The sequence below is a fragment of the Mirounga angustirostris genome, unplaced genomic scaffold (assembly GCF_029215605.1).
Source record: "Mirounga angustirostris isolate CCGP_5_RB_7025 unplaced genomic scaffold, mMirAng1.0.hap1 SCAF_7, whole genome shotgun sequence".
Taxonomy (NCBI): Eukaryota; Metazoa; Chordata; class Mammalia; order Carnivora; family Phocidae; genus Mirounga; species Mirounga angustirostris.
This window is the reverse complement of record NW_026991715.1, coordinates 92,596,009-92,614,660: the sequence shown is the minus strand read 5'-3', so window position 1 is coordinate 92,614,660 and position 18,652 is coordinate 92,596,009. Positions and strand designations below refer to the sequence as shown.

General features: G+C 47.1%; 1 long non-coding RNA gene across 9 annotated transcripts in view; it reads left to right on the top strand.

Annotated features, from left to right (window-relative positions):
* LOC123861696 (uncharacterized) overlaps positions 1-18,652 on the top strand; it is a 272,443-nt gene that overhangs the window by 8,053 nt on the left and 245,738 nt on the right. For 6 of the 9 annotated variants that reach the window (XR_010413200.1, XR_010413201.1, XR_010413203.1 and 3 more), the window contains exons 2-4: positions 2,355-2,458; positions 5,126-5,299; positions 6,320-6,521. This is a non-coding gene — a long non-coding RNA (uncharacterized LOC123861696). The remainder of the gene's footprint in view (positions 1-2,354; positions 2,459-5,125; positions 5,300-6,319; positions 6,522-18,652) is intronic. The other 3 variants (XR_010413202.1, XR_010413204.1, XR_010413198.1) reach the window with 1 other exon arrangement.

Genomic DNA, 18,652 nt, shown 5'->3' with positions numbered 1-18,652 from the left:
TAAGGTCACTGAGGCAAAATATTAATAACAAAAATTAAGTAAACCCCACTGTAGTAGTCTCCATCCACTCCCAGCTGTTTCTCTATCACACCTTTCCATACATGCTCACCATTAAGGATTGATGATTGTTTTAAAGAGGGTGATTTGAATGAGAGACATTGTCATATAGCCTCTAAGGTGATTCTCCCCTTTAGTGGAACTCAGTGCTTCTCAAAGTTCAGTGGGGAGAAGAATTACTGTACAGGACACATAACATGGATGCTGTATTTTAGTATATGGTAGACAGGACTTTTAAGATTAATTTTGACCCTTGAAGGCTTTCACTTTGAAAACTTTAGAACCTGATAGTCTTAGTCCGTTGGGGCCACTGTAGCAGAATACTATTGACTGTGTGACTTACAAGCAGACATTTCTTTCTCATGGTTCTGGAGGCTGGAAGTCTGAGATCTGGGTGCCAGCCTGGTTGGGTTCCTGGTGAGAGCCCGCTTCCTGGTTATATGTGCATATGGCTTTCTTGGAGTTTGCATCCAGAGAGAGAGAGAGAGAGAGAGGGAGCAAGAGAATGAGCAGGCAGGTTTGGCAGGCAGGTTTTAAGCTGGATGGTTTGGTGTTGCTGGGCAGGATAGTGTTTGTGGAGGAGAGGACTCACAGTAGTGCATTGGCCAGGGCTAGACCCTGAGGGCCTGAGATGTCTGCCTTCAGCAAGTAACTGAAAACCCAATGCAAAAGTCTTAAGCAATAGAGGCCAGCGCGTTACCCCCCATTCCAGGAAGTCCTGGGGTGTGGAGCTAGTGTGGGTGCAGCAGATGGATTGGAGGGGGAGACCTCTGAGGAAGGAACACACTGAGAAATCAAATGGCAAATTAGAGACGGAAAGGAAGAAGTGATTTTGAGAAGCTTGTGGGGACAAACTGGCAAGATGACCAGCTTGTGTATGTGATGAGTAATTGGGGAAAATGATGGAAGTTTAGGCCTCTCTTAGCATTCCCTCCTGCACCTGCACTGTGTCCCTCCCCTTCTCCTCCACAGACATCTCAATCAGTGCCATCACCACATTTCTGGGTGCTCCAGCAACTCCTTCCCTCTCCCACCAGGATTCGTCTTTGATACGAAGATAAGTCTTTTCTTCCTCCCTTCATGCTTCTGTGTGGAATTTGCCAGATTCTTATTCCTGACTGTGAAATACATGGGATTCCATTCACCTCTCTCCATTGCTACCATCTGGGTCATCTTTGTCTTATATATTGCTGTGGGATTAACCAGCTGGTCTTCTGCTTCTCCTTTTGCTCACCAGCACTCTCTCCAGTCCAAATTCTCTGCACTGTAGCCAGATTGAAGAAAAACCAAACCAAACCAACCAACAAAAATAAACCCCAAACCAAATCATACCACTCAGTTGCTTAATCTAGAGGCCTCCTTCGAATCAGTTTCACACTCCTCACCATGGGCTGGACGGCACTGCAGAACCTGGCCCTGCTGGTTTTGAAGGCCTCATGGGAGCCACCCTTACCCTTCTTCATTCCCTTCCAGCACCTTCTTTCTATACTGCAAATAGGCCAATCCCTTCCCTGCTTTAGGGCCTTCGTACAGGTTGTTCCCCCAGATCAAGGGCTTTGCCCAGTTCTTACCTTGTTTATTTATTTAAATGTTTTGTTGTGTCTTATTCTTTCTCCCACTCAAAATGAATTATAAGTGCCCCAAAGGAGATGTTGTCTACCAGGGTCAATGTTCAATCCTTAGCACCTACGAGAGTCCCTGACTCACAGCAGATTAAGTGTGTGTCTGGTGTGTGTGTATGTGTGGTTACTGGAGGACAAAATGCCTCCTGGTTCCATTAGCAGAACTGGGACTTAGGGAGGGGAAGCCCAGGCTGGTGGGGAGGGGTGATTGAAGGGTTAGGGGGTGTCCTTCCAACTCTTGTGGCATTTCATAGTTCAGCCAAGGCCCTGATCCCATACTGCTTTGTGCTGGAATTATTTATAGGTTGAAAGTGCTTTCATACATGTCGCTCCCTTAAACCTCTCTATAATCTTGGGAGGGATAGAATTATTATTCCCATTTACTAATGAAAACCTCAAGCTCAGAGATTCTTGCCCAAGACACACATAGCTGGAAAGGTCCTAGTCCAGATTTGGACATGAGTATTCAAATTCCCAATTCTTTGTTTTCTATTATTGTCCTGGAAGTCATAACCCACTTCTCCGTCCCTACCAGTGAACAATAAGGGTTATGGATCATATTGCGAAACACTTTCATTTTGATGCTGATCAAAGTGATTTTAGTTAACTTGATGGTCAAAGGAATTCAGTACCTATGTATGTATGTATAATACTTATATGTCTTTTCTTCCTAAGATCTTAAAACCTTGAAAAAGGCAGAAGAACTAGGAAGAGAAATAAGTGAAAGAGAGAAAATTAAAGGAAAGACCTCAAAGCAAAGAAATGGAAAGGAACCAAAGGTAAGATTATAATCTAAAAGGAAGCCAAAGAATATCTTCCGAAACTTCTTGTTTTTTTGGCAAGGTTACAAGCTAAGGAAATGGGTAACAAGATACATTAGACACACAGAACCAAAGCAAGAAGGCTGATAATTGGTGAGAAAAAAGGGAGAAAAGCGCCCTCCAGGGGAAGGCAGAGGAAAGGAGAGACTGGCCAGACGGGGCGACTCTGAGAAGCATGGGTATATGCTAGCATCTGTTCATTGTAGGCCTGCCATGTGGGGCGGGTTTAGGAGAGAGTGAAAAGAGGAAGGTGTGGGGCCCTTGGTGTCAGTTAGCTGATGGCGGAGATGAAGAGCAACGAGAGTTAATCTAGGGAGTGTGAAAGTGGGGAATGCCTTCTGGGTGGCGGTGGGGGGGAGGGCAGGGGCTTTGGATCAGGATGCCATGAGGTTCACATCTCAGCCTTGACACTGATTAGCTGTGTGACTGAGGCCAGGTTACTTAGCCTCTCTGAACTTCAGTCTGTTCAGCATAAGCCCAGGGATAAGACCATGTACTTGGGAGGGTTGTTGTAGGAGTAAATGAGTTAGTGTGTCAGAATGCCTTGCTCAGTGCTTGGCACCTGGCAGGCACTGAATAGCCAGTGTTTTCCCCAGTGATCAAAGCAGGAGGTGATGGCCATTCTCTGACTCACATTCGAGTCTCCGTAGAAACTGTGACCTTCTGTTGCCTTGGGCATCCTCAGATCCTCAGACGGCAGGAAACAGAGTTGGGGAGCTGCCCCCTCCGCCTCTCTTGGTTCAGGTGGCTCCATCTAGGTGGTGAGATTGGGGTGGGTTTCATCTGGGGACAGCTGTGTGGGTAGTGATTGGGTACGTTTTTATTTGCAGGTTACTGTGTGCAGTAACTTCTCACATTTGCTTTTTAAAAATGCCTTAATGGACTGCTATAGTAGAGGGAGAAAAATCTTTCATTCGTATGTGTATGTCATTCAAATGGTATTTTTAAAGATTTATTTTTGTGTGTTCACGATGTTCTTGAATAATGTTTCCATAAGTACGGTCAAAGATAAAACTTGCACGGTGCGCAAAATCTGGTCATGCATATTTTAGAGTGTGACCGTCTTTTGGCCAGCCTCGGGCTCCATTTGCCGAGCTCTTCACTGGCCATGTTTCCTTAGGAGGGGTTGCTTGAGCTGGCTCGCCGACCGGGAAACTTCTGAACACAGGCTAAGCTGATGGTGGTGCCCTCTGCCGGTGTCGCCCCTTTCCCGCCAACAGCCCAGCTCTCCAGCTGAACCAGTGGAGGGCAGCCTTTTGTGTCTCAGTCATTTATTCAATAGATATCTGATGAGCATTTTGATGTGCCAGGTGCTGTGCTGGGCTTTGTGGGGTATAGTGGTGAATAAGATGGGCAGAGTCGCTCGTCTCATGCAGCAAAGGAAGTAATGAGAAGATACAGCGTCGAAGGGCCTTTGTCAGTGAGGGTGATCTGGGATGACCTCCCTGAATAGGGATTATTTCTTGAATGACACAAAAAACTTGAATGGTACAAAAAGACCACCCTATGAAGATCAGGAGAGGCTGCTTCCAGGCAGAAGAAGGTAAGTACAGAGGCCTTGAGGTTGGCACTCAGTTTGGCTAGTTCACCGAACTGAAAAGAGGCTGGCGTGGCTGGAGCCTAGTGAGTGATGTCTGGAGAGTGGCAGGAGATGAGTACTTTAGGGCCGATGGCCAGGGTAAGGAGTATGGATGTCTTATTTAGCTTGGGCTGCTATAACAAAATACCGTATGCTGGGCAGTTTAAATGCCAGACATGGATTTTCTCCCAGTTCTGGAGACTGGAAGTCTGAGTTCAGGGTGCCAGCATGGTTGGGTTGAGAGCACGTTTCCTGGCTTGCTCATGGCTGTCTTCTTGCTGTGTCCTCATGTGGTGGAGAGAGAACGAACAAGCTCTCTGGTGTCTCTTCTTCTAAGGGCACCAGTCCCATCGTGAGGGCCCCATCCCCACGATCTCACCTAACCCCAGGTACCTCCCAAAGGCCCCACCTGCAGGTGCCTTAGACACAGGCACCAAAAGGCACCCAAAGGTGTCAACTCTCAAGATTTAGAGGAAAATGCAGCAGCTGTGAGTGCCTGCCTCTGTTCCCACTCAGTAAAGCTCCGGTCCCCGGATTCCTGAGTCAGCTTCAGATTGGGAAGGAAGACGAGTCTCTCGCAGACCGAGCAGCGTTAGGAGTTTGAGAGCGAGGAGCACCCCCTCAGGAAAGCGGAGAATTGATGGAAGCTGTCTAGGGAATGGCCCTCAGTCAGGCCTGAGCAGACAGAGCCGAGGTTCCCTGTGCCACCCGAGAAGAGCCTTCCATGCGGGCTCAGGGCAGCCTGGGAAATGACTCCCCGGTGTCCCTCCTTTTCTCACGCTTTTAGAAGCACTGACCTCTGGTGGCTCTCTCTGCTGCCAGGGATGGCACCAGGGGCCTGAAGTGACTTCCTGGGAGCCAGGTGGTGAGGTCGCTGTGGAAGGACTGTGTCAGGGCTCTTTTGCTCTGAAGTCGATCTCTGTACCTCCGGAGCCCCCCCTCTGGAGTCACCCCAGCCAATCCTGGGGTCCCTTTTATTGTCCCTGCTGCCCCACCGTTCTCCATCTGCTTCCCTCCTGTACATACTGTTTCGCTTCATTCTGTAGCAGTTTCTGCAAATGAAGACCTGTTCTTTCCAACAAGTGAACGATGAGCTTCATGAAGTTGGGTTGCTTCTCTGTGATGCTCACGGTCCTGGACGCAGCAGTGGCTCTTGGTAAACATTTGTCCGTTGAATCAGTTGGTGGTTCTGACCTGTCCTCAATTAACCAAGGACCAAGGTGGGTCTGAGGGTGGGTCTGTATTTAGGTAGTTTATGTCAGGATCACTGGCCATCAGTCATTAGCTTATCCCCTTTGTGGTTTTTCGCCATACGTGCATTCCACCGTGCAATTCTTTGCTTTCTATTTTTCTTTAAATTGGCTCATGTTTTTCTTTGACAAAATTAATTTCAGCAGAAAACTTGATAACATGACTGTGTGTGAAAGCCACCATTGCTTCTCATAAATAAAAGGTGATTGTAAAAAGAAATCCAAATCTCTGAAATAGAAAGCACACGTTTCTTGCCCCGTGAATCATCTCAAGGGGTCTAGTAATCCGCACATCACACTTTGGGGAACTGTGATTTATATGACAGGTGAGGATGCATTTAGGAAAAAGAGAGCCATCCCTGGACATACTTCTGGATCTTGGGCACCTCCCTGTGCCACGCACTGAGGGCATGACAGCCAGGGGCTGCCACTTGCCACGGGTTGCACAGGGAGGCAGTGGGTGACCAGTGAGCAGTACTCTGGTGCCTCTGTTCTCCTGTCTTTGGAGACCCCCTGCTCCTTGACCTTCTGCCCTGCTTCAGGCTCCTCCTGGGACTAGGACGCAGTCTTCTTCCTCCATTAGCTGCTAGTCCTGAGAACAGCTGTGGAGGAGGGGGGAGGAGGGGGCTGGGGGGACCGGAAGGGGAGGGGGAGGAGGTAGGGGTGGGTGCAATGGGAAGGGAGAACTGGCTGTGGAGCAAAGGAGAGAGCACCAGGAGGGGCCAGAAAGTGGAGGGGAGGGCCTGAGAGGTGTGCCTTGCAGCAGGAAAGTGGTTTTGGCAGAGAACCAGGAGACCGTGAACTGTGTATTTGTCTATTGAGCCTAGAGGCGCTGGCTGGGTGGACAAGCACAAAAGCAACACTTTGATTCTTACACTGCAACGTGTAACCCTCTGTAGGATGAAAGATTTTAAGAGGAAAAGGCAAGGTACAAGTGTAAAAGTAGTATGATAATGATTCAGGTAATGACTTTCATTCTCTCTCTGTTAGATGTTTGGACTTGGCTTAATTGCCAGTTTGGATCAAATGACACAGCAGAGCATCCATAAGCCTGCAGATGCTAAGTCTGTTGTGTCCTGACTCAGCGGAGATGTGAAGACTCAGAGGTGACAGGGACCTTGGTGGGAAGCATCTCCCCAGAGTCCCTTGACTGAGCTGCTCCCAACATGTCTGACATCCCCAGAATCTGAAAGTAAGTCTGGCGGGGGGCCTTCCTAGCAGGTGACCCCCTAGCTTCACAGGGCACCTCTAGCATTGTATAGGCTGCTGATGCATAAAGTGGCAGCCCTGCCCTCTGAACTCTGGGCTTCGGGCTCCTGTGCAGACATCATCCTGGTTTGGGACAGGTCTTTGCAAGGCTGTTGGGAACCAGTGTGCCTGGTGGAGGACCTGGAGGAGACATTGCAAGTTTCTTCCAGCTCTATATCAGGCTGCTCATAGGCTTGACCCAGGCTGGTTTGCTTCCAGAAGGGCAAACCGGCCATCACATATATGCTTGTGGCCTGCATTTGAGTCCTAACTTTATCTCCTTGCTTTATGGTTTCAGACAAGTCATTTCACCCCCCACACCTAAGTTGACTAGTTTGAATCCCAGCTTTGCCCCTTGCTAGCTGTGTGACTTTCGGCAAGTTGTTAACCTCTCTGTTCCTCTAGTTCTCCGTCTGTAAAATGGTGATAATAATCATACCTCTGTCTTCGGGTTGTGGTGATTAAGAGACTTGACATATGTGCGTCTGTAGAGCCCTGAGAGGAGCCGTGCTTCTCCGTGTCCCCAGCCGACCCCAGGCTCCAGCCAGCTTGTGCTGTTGCCTGTATCCTGGGCAACCTTTAACAAACCCCAGAGGCCAGGGCACAGGACCTCCCAGCAGAGAGTCCAAAGTCCTGCCCCTGCTGACGCCCAGACAGAACTCCTCCCTTGTGGCCCCTGCGTTCGGCTCACTGTCCTCAGTGCTCTCTCATGCCTTGTCTCCTAGGCCAGCCTGCCTCTGCATCCCGGCCTTCCTTGCTCCTGATCCCAGTGCCTCTTGTCAGGTTAGCTTAATGGATTATCTTGGCTAGGTCATGGTACCCAGTTGTTGACTCAAGCGCTGATCTTAGTGCTGCTGCGATGGTGTTTTGTAGTTGCGGTTAACATCTGCATTTAGTGGCCGTTCAGTAAGGAATATCACCCTTGATGTTGTGGAGGGGCCCCATGAAGTCGCCTGAGGTCTTGTAGGGAAGGAATTCTGCTTCGAGACTGTGGCATCAACTCCTGTGTGTTTCCCAGCCTGCTGGCCCGTCCTAGAGTTCAGCTGTGCCAGTTCCCCATGACCACACAAGCCAGTTCCTCCCAAGAAATCGATGTGTGTGTATTTATATATACCCATATATGCGTATTCATGCATGAGCAGTCCCCAGTTCTCCGCGGTTTCATTTTCCATGGCTTCCATTACCTGCGGTCAACTGTGGTCCGGAAGCAGACGACCCTCCTTCTGACGACACATCAGAAGGTCAGGAGCGGCCTCATGCTACATCTCAGTGCCTGCGTCATTCATCCCTGTTATCTCCTCTTGCAGGTGTTTTGTCATCTCCTGTCTTCACAAGAAGTGAAGTATAGTACAATATTTTGAGAGAGAGAGACCACGTTCACATAACTTTATCACAGTAAATTGTTATAATCGTTCTGTTTTATTAAGTAGTTATTGTTGTTCATCTCTTACTGTCTCCAATTTGTAAATCAAACATTATCAGAGGCATGTACGTACAGGAAACACATAGTATCTATAGGGGTTTGATACCGCCAGCATTTTTAGCATCCACTGGGGGTCTTGGAATTTAACCCCTGTGGATGAGGGGGGGCCCCTGTATATTCATATATGTGTGTGTATTATTGGCTCTGTTTCTCTGGACATCCCTCCCTGACAGACCTCCTCTGGCATGGCCCATGCCTCACTTTCTGGAATCTTCTGAGTATCCAGCCTCCAGGAGCTGTGCCCTCCTGCCTGTCTCTAGTGCAATGATTGTTGGGATGCCTCCTTGACTTGGCTCCCACGGTGGCTGGTGGGGTTACGTAGCTTTGAGCTCTTGCACCCATTTCCTTTTTGTACGTCTCTGGAGCTTCCTCAGCTCCCAGGGGGACCTGGGCACATAGTAGGTAGTTACCACATTTTTGCTGTCTGAATGCATGTGGTGGGACTCAGTGGTAAGTTGGGGATTATAAACACTTTCCTGGACTTGCAGGGGGAGAATCAAAAGTGTCTAGCCCAAGGTCATACTTCAAAGAGTTGGCTTCTTCCTTTTGTGTCTGAGGCCTAAGGCTCTAAAATATACCTTAACTACATTTCTTTCCCCTTGTTCTCCCTCTCCCTGCCCAGCATGGTTTCCAGAACATAAAATACAAGTTCAGACATGGCAGAGGAGACTAGAACATGAAATTCCTGAGCTTTTGGATGGCTATTTGGTTGGTAGACACAGCTCGACGGTTTTTGTGCTTGGTAGAGCTATGTCTTGCTCATGGTGGAATATTCTGGGATTTGTCTCCTAAGTGGCCATCCCTTGGGTATCTTCAAGTAATTCCAAGTGGAAAACCACACAAGTGCCCGTATGAATGCAGACAGCTGAGTAGACTTCAGAGTAGTGGCATCCTCGGGACCTGGAGGCCAGCCTCCACCGTGTAGGCTGGCCCTTTCCATGTCCCTAGCGATGCTTCACCACATGACCTGGCAACCTCGGTAGGTGAACATTCACTCAAGAAGTTCCTGCCTTGAGCTAGGGAGCTTTTCAGTTTTAACAAAAGCCAAGGCCTTCCTGGAATTTTCTTTTAAAGCCCCAGTACATAACCCTGCTTTACCTCTACTGGGACTTTTTGGAATTGACAGCGCTTTCTCTTTTAACCAAAAACACCACTCTTCTTGGTGGGCGAGGCGGAGTTAATGAGCACAAGCAGGGCATTGCAAACGAGTTTTGAAATGGCAAAAATTCCTTTTATTTTGTCGTTTTTATGGAAAGGTCAAATAGTTGAAAAAAAGAATGTTCTCGATGAGGAGTTATACTTCGGGTTTACAAAAAAGCACACTTTGTTGATAAAATATGAACTGTTTGAAAGATTTATAAGAGTCTAAAATCCTGCGTAGCCCTTCGGAGTTTGAAGCCGCAGGAAACCACTGTGATATTTTTAAAACAAGTATTTATAAAAGTAATTGGGTACTCTTGATGTGGAATAAGGAGGGGAAAAAAAAAACTGCTAAGGAAGCTATATTGGACTTGACATAAAAGCGAGGTATGTAATTTGGGAGCCGAATGAAGGGTGAGGAACGTGTGCACACAGTACCTGCGGGCCCGTCTCGTTCGGAAGAGCTGGAGGCGGCAACGGAGCGCGGTGGCCTCCGTCAGCGCGGGGAGAGGGGGCGGCTCTTCGGGGCCTGCGGGCAGTGACCAGGTAGTGCAGCTCGTTGCTGAAACCCCAGTGTAAAACTCCGAGGCCCTCTGAGGCTGATTACATGCAAACAGGACAGAAAACACATGTTTCTGAGAACATTTTGGTTAAAATTAAAAATGTGGCAGAAACAGTGCCAATAATTTACTCGAGAATATCTGAACCAGATGCTGCTAGCCCGTAATTCCGAGTAATTTGCCAAAATTATGTATTTACTTTAATCCCCGAGATGAGGCTAAAATATGCATGGTTTTTGTTATTTGTGATGCAAAAAATAAAAAAATGTCTGAGGTGACTTCAGCACATAATGGAGAGAGAATGAGAAATGGACAGGATGTCTATGAGCTACGGCTCAAACCTGTGTGGAGTTAAGCAGAAGGTCATCAGGAATGGATCCTCAAAAAGCATAATACCGGGTGCCTGGGTGGCTCAGTTGTTAAGCGTCTGCCTTTGGCTCAGGCCATGATCCCAGGATCCTGGGATCGAGCCCCGCATCAGGCTCCCTGTTCCGTGGGAAGCCTGCTTCTCCCTCTCCCACTCCCCCTGCTTTGTTCCCTCTCTCGCTGTGTCTCTCTGTCAAATAAATAAATAAAATCTTAAAAAAAAAAGCATAATACCCTAGGAGGTTAGGTAAACATTTTTGAGTAGGTAATTTATGAAATGAGAACCTTGCATTAAGACCGTGTTTCTACTGGTGACAGTTCCTGAATAGCTCCCACCCATGGGCATATCATCTTGTTTATGTGATGCCAAACATCTGGATGCAAATGGAAAAAAAAAAACTGGTTAGCTGTCTCGATTCCTGTTCTCTGTGAAGTCAAATAATCGAATAGTGGGGCTAGTTGGTCATTATTTTGTTCCTGTTTAGATAGTTAGCATCTAACTGGACAGAGGCAGTTTAGTATAGTGGGTAAGCATGCAAGCTTTGAAGTCAGACTCCCTGGGTTTAAATCCTGTCTTTGGGGTACCAGCTATGGGGTAGTTCCTTAAGTTCTCTGTGCTTAGTTTTCTCATCTGTAAAATGGGCATGATAACAGTATTTACCTTATAGGGTCTTTGTGAGGGTTAAATGAGTTAATACAAGTATGATACCTGAACACAGTAATTGTCCTCAATAAACGTTACTCATTTTTGTTCTTCCTAGTATTTGAGAAGTGTTGAGACCTAGGGGAGGTCCTTGAATTTATGCCTTTTGTCCTTTTGACAAATAAGTAATCTTACTTGGGGGGGGGGTTTGTTGTTATTGTGGTAAAATATACAAAACAAATTTTACAATTTTCACTATTTTTTAAGTGTATAGTTCAGGGCCATCAAGTATATTCACATTGTTGTGCAATCATCATCACATCTACAGAAGATAATTTTTTTAAATTATAAAAATAATCTCTAGAATCCATGGCTGACTGTCCACACCTCAGTTTGGCCCTTATCCTCTCTCTCTCCTGAACTATTATAATGGCCTGGTGGTGGGCTTCCTGCTCTTCTCTAGTCCATATATGGCTCTAGAGCAGTCCTTCTAAAACGCAGATCTGATCTGTTAGCCTTTGAGGATCTTTCCACACCCTCCCACCCCATGTATCATTCCTACAAAATAAAGGTTGGCCTCACTAGCAGGCTTTTTCAGCATTTAAAACTTCATTTCTGATAGCCCCCGTACTTGGTATACAGGCTCCAGGAAGTGTTTGGGGACCTCTGAATATGTATTGCCCTAGGGATGAGGATCTAGGAATCATGCCCATTTTGCAGACGAGAAGTGGTGTCAACTTCAGCCTGGGATGGTACCCCACTTATGCCTGGGTGCTTTCTGGAGTCTATCTTATTGTGCACAATTTGAGGGGCACCAGGATCCAGCCAACATTCTCTGCTTCCAGACTCCTGCTTGGGGTTGGCCCTTGCATGCCCAATGGTGCTACCAGTAAGTCGGGCCCAAGGAGATGTGGGTTCTAGTCCTGCCTCTGCCCCTCACTTTTGGTGGGACCCAACTCTCCATCTCTCATCACTTACATGAGGAGGTTGGGCCTTGTTGGTCTGTGTGGAGTGGATGAGGCCTGGGAGGGTGAGGGGTGCTTCCTCAGAAGGGTGGAGAGACAGGGTCAGAGAGAGAAGGACAGACCTTATTTACCACTTTGCTTGGTGAGTTGGTACCTGCTCACATTCAGAAAATGTGCAGCCCAGAGCCTGGTCCAGCGCAGGTGCCAATTAGGTATTTGTGGAGTAAAGGGATGATCTTGTACCTCAGTGACACTTTTGACAGTCACTCACTGGTGAACAGCACTCTTTTCTTTGGCTCTGATAATTGACTCCCCAAACCCATCTCCCTCTGCATTAGCTTTTATGCCCTGCATTAGCTATCCACTGGCCTGTTCTTATTCTGCAGTTTACCTTGCTGAATTGACACCTTCCTTCTGGATGCTTAAAAAAGAACCTGAATGCTCAGTAGGCTACATACCTGCTTTTTGCTTTCCACTTCTTACAGGTGCTTCCATTATTTTGGAAATGACCCCAGAGTTCTCTGGCTTTACAGATGGGACAGGGATCTCCCTGGAGGGGCGTGACTTCAGATTCCCCCAAATCCAGGGACAGGCTGCTCTTCAGGGTGCCTCTCCTTCTGACCTGTGTCTCACTCTCTCCCCCTCTCATTTTACTCCCACGTTAAGCTGCCCCTGGGGAAGGCTTTGCTTGTTGTCTTGAGTCAGAAAAGGCTGCAAAACTACTTTTTTTTAGTCCTTGAAAGATGCTGTCAGGTTGTTGATGATGTTAGGATTAGACAAGGAAGATATCTGCTTGCTAAGAAGTTTCTACCAGGTTTCGCTTTTCTGCTGTTTGCCTGGTTTCCAGAAAGGTCCCCAAAGTGAGACCCCGTCCCATGGAGTCAAGAATGGTACCATCTGTAGGGCAGACTTGAGTGTGTGACTGCTGTCACAGCTGGAGGAGCCCAGCTCAAGAGCGCGTGGGTTACACGGTACACCCCAACAGAAGGAGAGGTTGGGCATGCCGCCGCCCTTCGGTGCACAGGCAGTTGGGCCACACAGGGCTGCCTGGGCCTCTGAGTCCTGGCGATGGTCGTTTAGACCCTAGGCATCTGCAGGGAGGCTGGAATGAGCAAGCTTTTTCCTTCTTTCAAATCTGAGGAATGTGTGGAAGGCAAGCGTCAGACCAGAAAGAGGCGCCATTAACTGTGCCTCTGGCGCTGGCCACAACCCTGCTTGCTGTCAGTGTGTCAGCAGGCCTGAGCCGGGCTGCACGGGGCCCAGTGGATGCTCGGGGAGACAACAGGAGACATGTGCTGCCTCCAGGCAGGGCGGAGGGCTGGCTCCCAGGAGGCCGTTTATTTCGGATGAGGAATTTTGCTGGCGATTAGGCCAGGTTGCTGCTGGGAAAACACAAGCGTGTTGGGGACGGTGGTGACGGGGTGGGCAGTCAGGCTGCCTATGGGTGTGGCCGCTTGTCGGGCTCGCCGGCGCACGTGCGTGCTACCATGTGCGGACACATGCGTGCACCACACCCTCACGCACATATGAGCATCACGGGCACACGTGCCTCCCACATAAGCACGTGCGTGCACGCACGGGCACGTGCCCACACACACGTGGATACACACTCACCATGCAGCTCCTTTATTAAGCAGGCGCACATAAGCATCAAACACCCTATTTATAGAAACAATAAAGCTGGCAGAAATTAATAAATGCCAACGCAAAATTTTGTCTTTTTCTCTCTACTCCATCTCTATTACTAACACTTTATCTTTTCCCTTCTTTAGTTCTCATTCTGCTTTGAGAAGCCAGGCCACTTCCTCCTCTTAACCTTGGCTTTGAAAGCTGCCCTTGAGTGTGATTCTCAGCTCTCTGACCAGAAGGAAAGTACTCACTCACTCTGACTTTTCGGGGCACAGTGTTGCTTTATGGCATCTGGAATGGCTGTCTGGACTCATAGACCAATTCTGACACTTATTGGCTGTGTGACCTGGGGAAAGTCACCTAACTTTTTGGGCCTCAGTGTTCTTATCTGTAAAAGGGGGATAATGATAGCCCTGTCTTTTGGGGGGCATTGTGAGAATTAATAAATGCTGAGCCCAGTGCCCGGCACATAGTAAGTATATGGTGAACACGAATGATTATTAGCTTGCCCCTGGCCCTGATTATTTTCTGGAGATACTCTTGGCTGTCTTGGGCTTTCAGCCTCTTGCACTCAACTATGCAAGTGTTTGTGTCTTTCTTTTCCACGGGAGCTGGAGAAGAAGGAGCCAGCAAGGTTAGACATACGCCCCGTGATTTCTTTCTCCAATCCATAGGCTTCTGTCTACCTGATTGCCTCTGTTTGTACCCTTTGGAACTATAGTTGGGATTATTCCTAATTTGCTTCCCATGGTTCCCTAGCAACACTCACTAATATAGGATTAGGTACAAAAATACTTTTGGTTAGAATTTCAAGGATCTTGATTTATAATAGACTGTTGCTTTAAAAAAATAATTACTTTGATTTCCCCTTCCTTATTTCAAAATTAATTGTAAAATATTTAGGATACCTAGCTGATCAGAAAGAATAGAAGTCACCCTTCTGTCAGCATCTTCGTGTATATTTTTCCAGTCTTAAAAGTATATATACGCAGGCATCTGTTAAAATGGGAATTGTTGTACATACCCTTTTTGTGAATAACTCCCCCCACATTTCACAATGTCCATCTGCCCATCATGTTTTGAAATGACTTTTTTTTTTTAAGATTTTATTTATTTATTTGACAGAGAGACACAGAGAGAGAGGGAACATAAGCAGGGGGAGTGGGAGAGGGAGAAACAGGCTTCCCACTGAGCAGAGAGCCCAATGCGGGGCTCGATCCCAGGACCCTGGGATCATGACCCGAGCCAAAGACAGACGCCTAACGACTGAGCCACCCAGGCGCCCCTGAAATGACTTTTTAAAAGAACATGATATTTCCAATCAGAGGAAGCGTGGCTTCTCCGGGAAGAATGTGGTACCCGTGTCCACTCTTCGTGGAGAGGATGTGGCTGTGTGGTGGCAGAGGGCTGGATTGGTGGGTGCGAGGCCGCAGGGACACCCCAGCAGTGCACGCCTGCGGGAGAGGCAGGGAGGATGCAGGTAGGTCATGAGTGGGAATAACGTCTCTCTATCCCGATTTTTCTTCTGCAGCCGGAGATGACTTTCAGCCCGGGTGTGAGGGAATGGATGGACAGCTGCTGTCACTGTCATTTATGGACACCAGGGCAGTTGCAGGGGAATGTGAACCCCTTGGGTCCTGGACAAGGAACAGAGGGGTCAGGGGCTGACCTTCCAGGGAGGCAGGCAGACGTTAGGCACACAGACACTGGGACCAGACTGTCTCCATTCAGGTCCCACTACTGTTGCTTGTTAGCTTTGTGACTTTGGGCAAATGGCCTCCTGTTTCCCTGTGCCTCAGATTTCTCATCCGTAAAATGGGGATCATCACTGTAGCTATCTCACATAATGCAGTTGTGTGGATTAAGTTAATATGCACATACAAAACATCTGTAAAGCCAGCAGTGGTGAGTTGAGTCTTGCCTCAGATAGCACTCCTCTGAGCTCTTCTGGTTCCTTCTTCCCCTCTTAAGGACCTTGTTACATCGGGCCCACCTGGATAATCCAGGATATTCTCTTTATTTTAAGGTCAGCTGATCAGCAACTTTAATTCCATCTGCATCCTTAATTGCCCTTTGCTGCATCGGGCGACATATCCACAGGTTCTGGGGATTAGGATGTGGACATCTTCAGGGACCATTTTTCTACCACATCTGTTGTCTTGAACAAGCCTTTGTGTCTTATGTGGTGATTCATCTGGGGTGATGTGCTCAGAGTACATCTCCCTCCCCAGATGTGAACTCCTGGAAGACTGGAATTGTATCTTGTTCTTATCTGAATTCTCTATGACCTGATCTACAGACCTGGGCTACTGGTACCCCTGTAGGTGTGGGAGAACTTTCCAAGGGGATGTGGGTAAAGGTAGTTTTAAAGGGACCCATTTATGAATGTACCTGCTATGGAGGCCAGTTTTCCTTTTCTCCAACTCTTTCCAGATTCTTTTCTCTCACTTTCACAAAGAAAGACTCAGCCTTCCCCCAGCCTGAAATATATAGTGCCAAATAGTGACATTCAAAATACTGGTGTCTGAGAAGTCTTTATCCTAATTAAGACATGTATTTTCAATAAATTGTATGTGTGTATTTAACACGTATGCAACAACCTTTGTAATATATCTATATCGCCTTGATCAAACATGTACAAATAATGATTGCAATGATAGCTCAATCCAGAGGAAGAATTTTTAACACTCAGAGCTCCATTATTGTAGAAAAGAAAGAGTAAATGAGAATTTCAGCTTATATATGTTTTTTTCTTCCATAGAATTATGATAAGGTGAATAATAAATGACTTGCAACCATAAAAATTATATTACAGTAAAATTCCATGAGAAAAAGTAAATGTGCTTTCAAGGAGGAAAAAGGAAAAACTGTAAACTTTTCTGACTCATAGAGAAGAGTTTGTTTATGTATTTTTTGAAAATAACTGATGGTGGGTATCAAATTGCTATGGCATTTAAATTCCATTGGAAACATTTAAGAGAGTGATGTAATAGTTTTATATTTACAAAATGTCAATATTTATAATGCAGTAGGAATTGTAGCCTTTGCATTATTTAAATTTATGATAAAAAATTTTCAATATTAACCAAAAATGTGCGGGGGCCTACATAGTATATGAAAATTCCTTTAGGAGGGATATGAGCTTGACTATTTGAAGACCATCTGCTTTTGGCACCCTTCCACATAGTAGGTACTTCAAATGTTTGTATTTGAGGAGCGATTTCAGTGAAGTTTGTAAAACATTAGAAAGGATGAGTAAAGTGGTCATACAAGCTTTCAATGAGAAAGTTTTAACGAGTAAGATTCTCGGGTGGATGGCTTAGGTGTGCACCTCTTAGCAGCTCAGGAGCATCTTGGGGTCTCTGTATGTTTCATTGTCCCCCAAACCAGTTCTTCAATTCTCTCATACCAGTTGGGGGTCCCACAGTTCAATTCTGACACCCAGCTACAAAGAGGGGCACAGACCCTGCAGGTTGACCTTAGTCCTCCAACACTGCCCCCACTCCAGGTACAAATGGGGTCCCCAGGCTACCTGCACTTCTGCCTGACCAACTACACATTTGTGGGGTTTCATGACCTTCATGCCCCTCCACTTTGATAATTTGCTAGAATGACTCATGGAACTCAGGAAAGTGCTGTACTTAGGATTATAGTTTTATTTTAAAGGATATACGTCAGAAACAGCCAGATGGAAGAGATGCATGGGGCAAAACTCCCTAGACAAAGCTTCCATTCCCTTTTTGGCGTACTACTTTCCTGGCACAACCACGTGTCCACCAACCTGAAAGCTCCCTGAATCCTATGTTTCAGAAATTTTGTCAGTTTTATTACATAGGCACGGCTGATTAAATCATTGGCCATTGTTCATTGAGCTCAATCCCTGGTTGCACTCTCTTCCCCAGGGGTGGAGCTGTGCAGAGTGGGGTGGGTTCCTTGGGCATCCAACTCCTATCCTGCAGCCTTTGAGGGGGCCTGCCAAAGGTTACCTCAGCGTAAATTCAGGTATGGTCAGAGGAATCACAAAAGACCCTTCACTCACAGGATTCCACATTTTTTAGGAGCTCCATGCCAGCAACCCAGGACAAAGACTTGCAACCATAAACTATATATATAGTGTATATATATATATGTGTGTGTATATATATATTATAAGTCCATGGGATTCTAAGAAATCATGAACTTTCTTTCTTAGTTTGGGCAGTTGGCAATTGGCCTAATGTAGCAGGGGCAACCATGACCTTATGGCATTTGCCAAGTCTCGGAGGAATAGCACGTGGGAAGGGGATTTAGGGCTCTCATTAGAGATTTTAGTTGTTCATTTAACCAACTGACAAGCCAACTGACCAGCTCACCAACTTTGCAGAGTGCTAACACCTCAGCTAGGAGTCCAGGGGCCTGGAGGCGGAGGTCAGAGGGGAGGCAGGAAGTACACAGTTGAATTAAGTGCAGTTTTTGCCCCGGAGGAGCCTGCAGTCCATGGTGAGATGCATGGCCTCTTGCCTTCCCAAGCCTTTCCTGGGGACCATCTCTTTCTGCTTTCCTTTAGTCCATTCAGGATCATGTTTCGCTGCTAGAACAGGCCTCTTGTGGAAGGGAATTCTGCTGCACACTAGCAGCCGTTGGGAGGTTGGGAAGTTGGGAGCGGGGTCTCCAACGTAGCAGCTGCTCCTCCCCTTGTCCTCTGCACACTCCCCTGGATGACTCCCGTACCCTCCCTCACCTATACTCTGGGGCGCCTTAGTCTCTTGATTCTTCCTTAGCAGGAATGAGTTCATTTTTAGGAGTGATGAGTGGATGGAAAAATGACACCAATCACTCATGACAGATGTCTCCAAAGCTTAATTAAGACCAGACAGTTTCAGCTCAGTGACTGTGGAGATGATGTTGGAAGAATGCTGGACCATGGAGCAAAGATTCAGGGTCTTAGGCAGGATTCTGTTATCTTTGTCTCACCTTTGTGCAAAGAACTATGCTCTGCAACGTGGGGAATGCAAAATGTGTAAGATGGAGTTTCTGCCCTCATGGAGGTTATGATTACAAATTTAAAAATTTTTAAAAGAAATAAGATAAAACATAACATTGTATTTACACTCCTGCTGCCATTGCCTCTCTACAGGAGAGTGGGGGGGCAGAGAGAGAGAGAGAGAGAGAGAGAGAGAGGGAGGGAGAGAGACAGAGAAAGAGAGAGGAGATTGTGGATTCTGTCCCTGGCTGCTCAGGCTCTGCCTTCTCTCTCTGCTGAGGGAGGCTGTGGGTCTGCCAGCTGGGCTCTGGAAGAAGGTGTAGGGG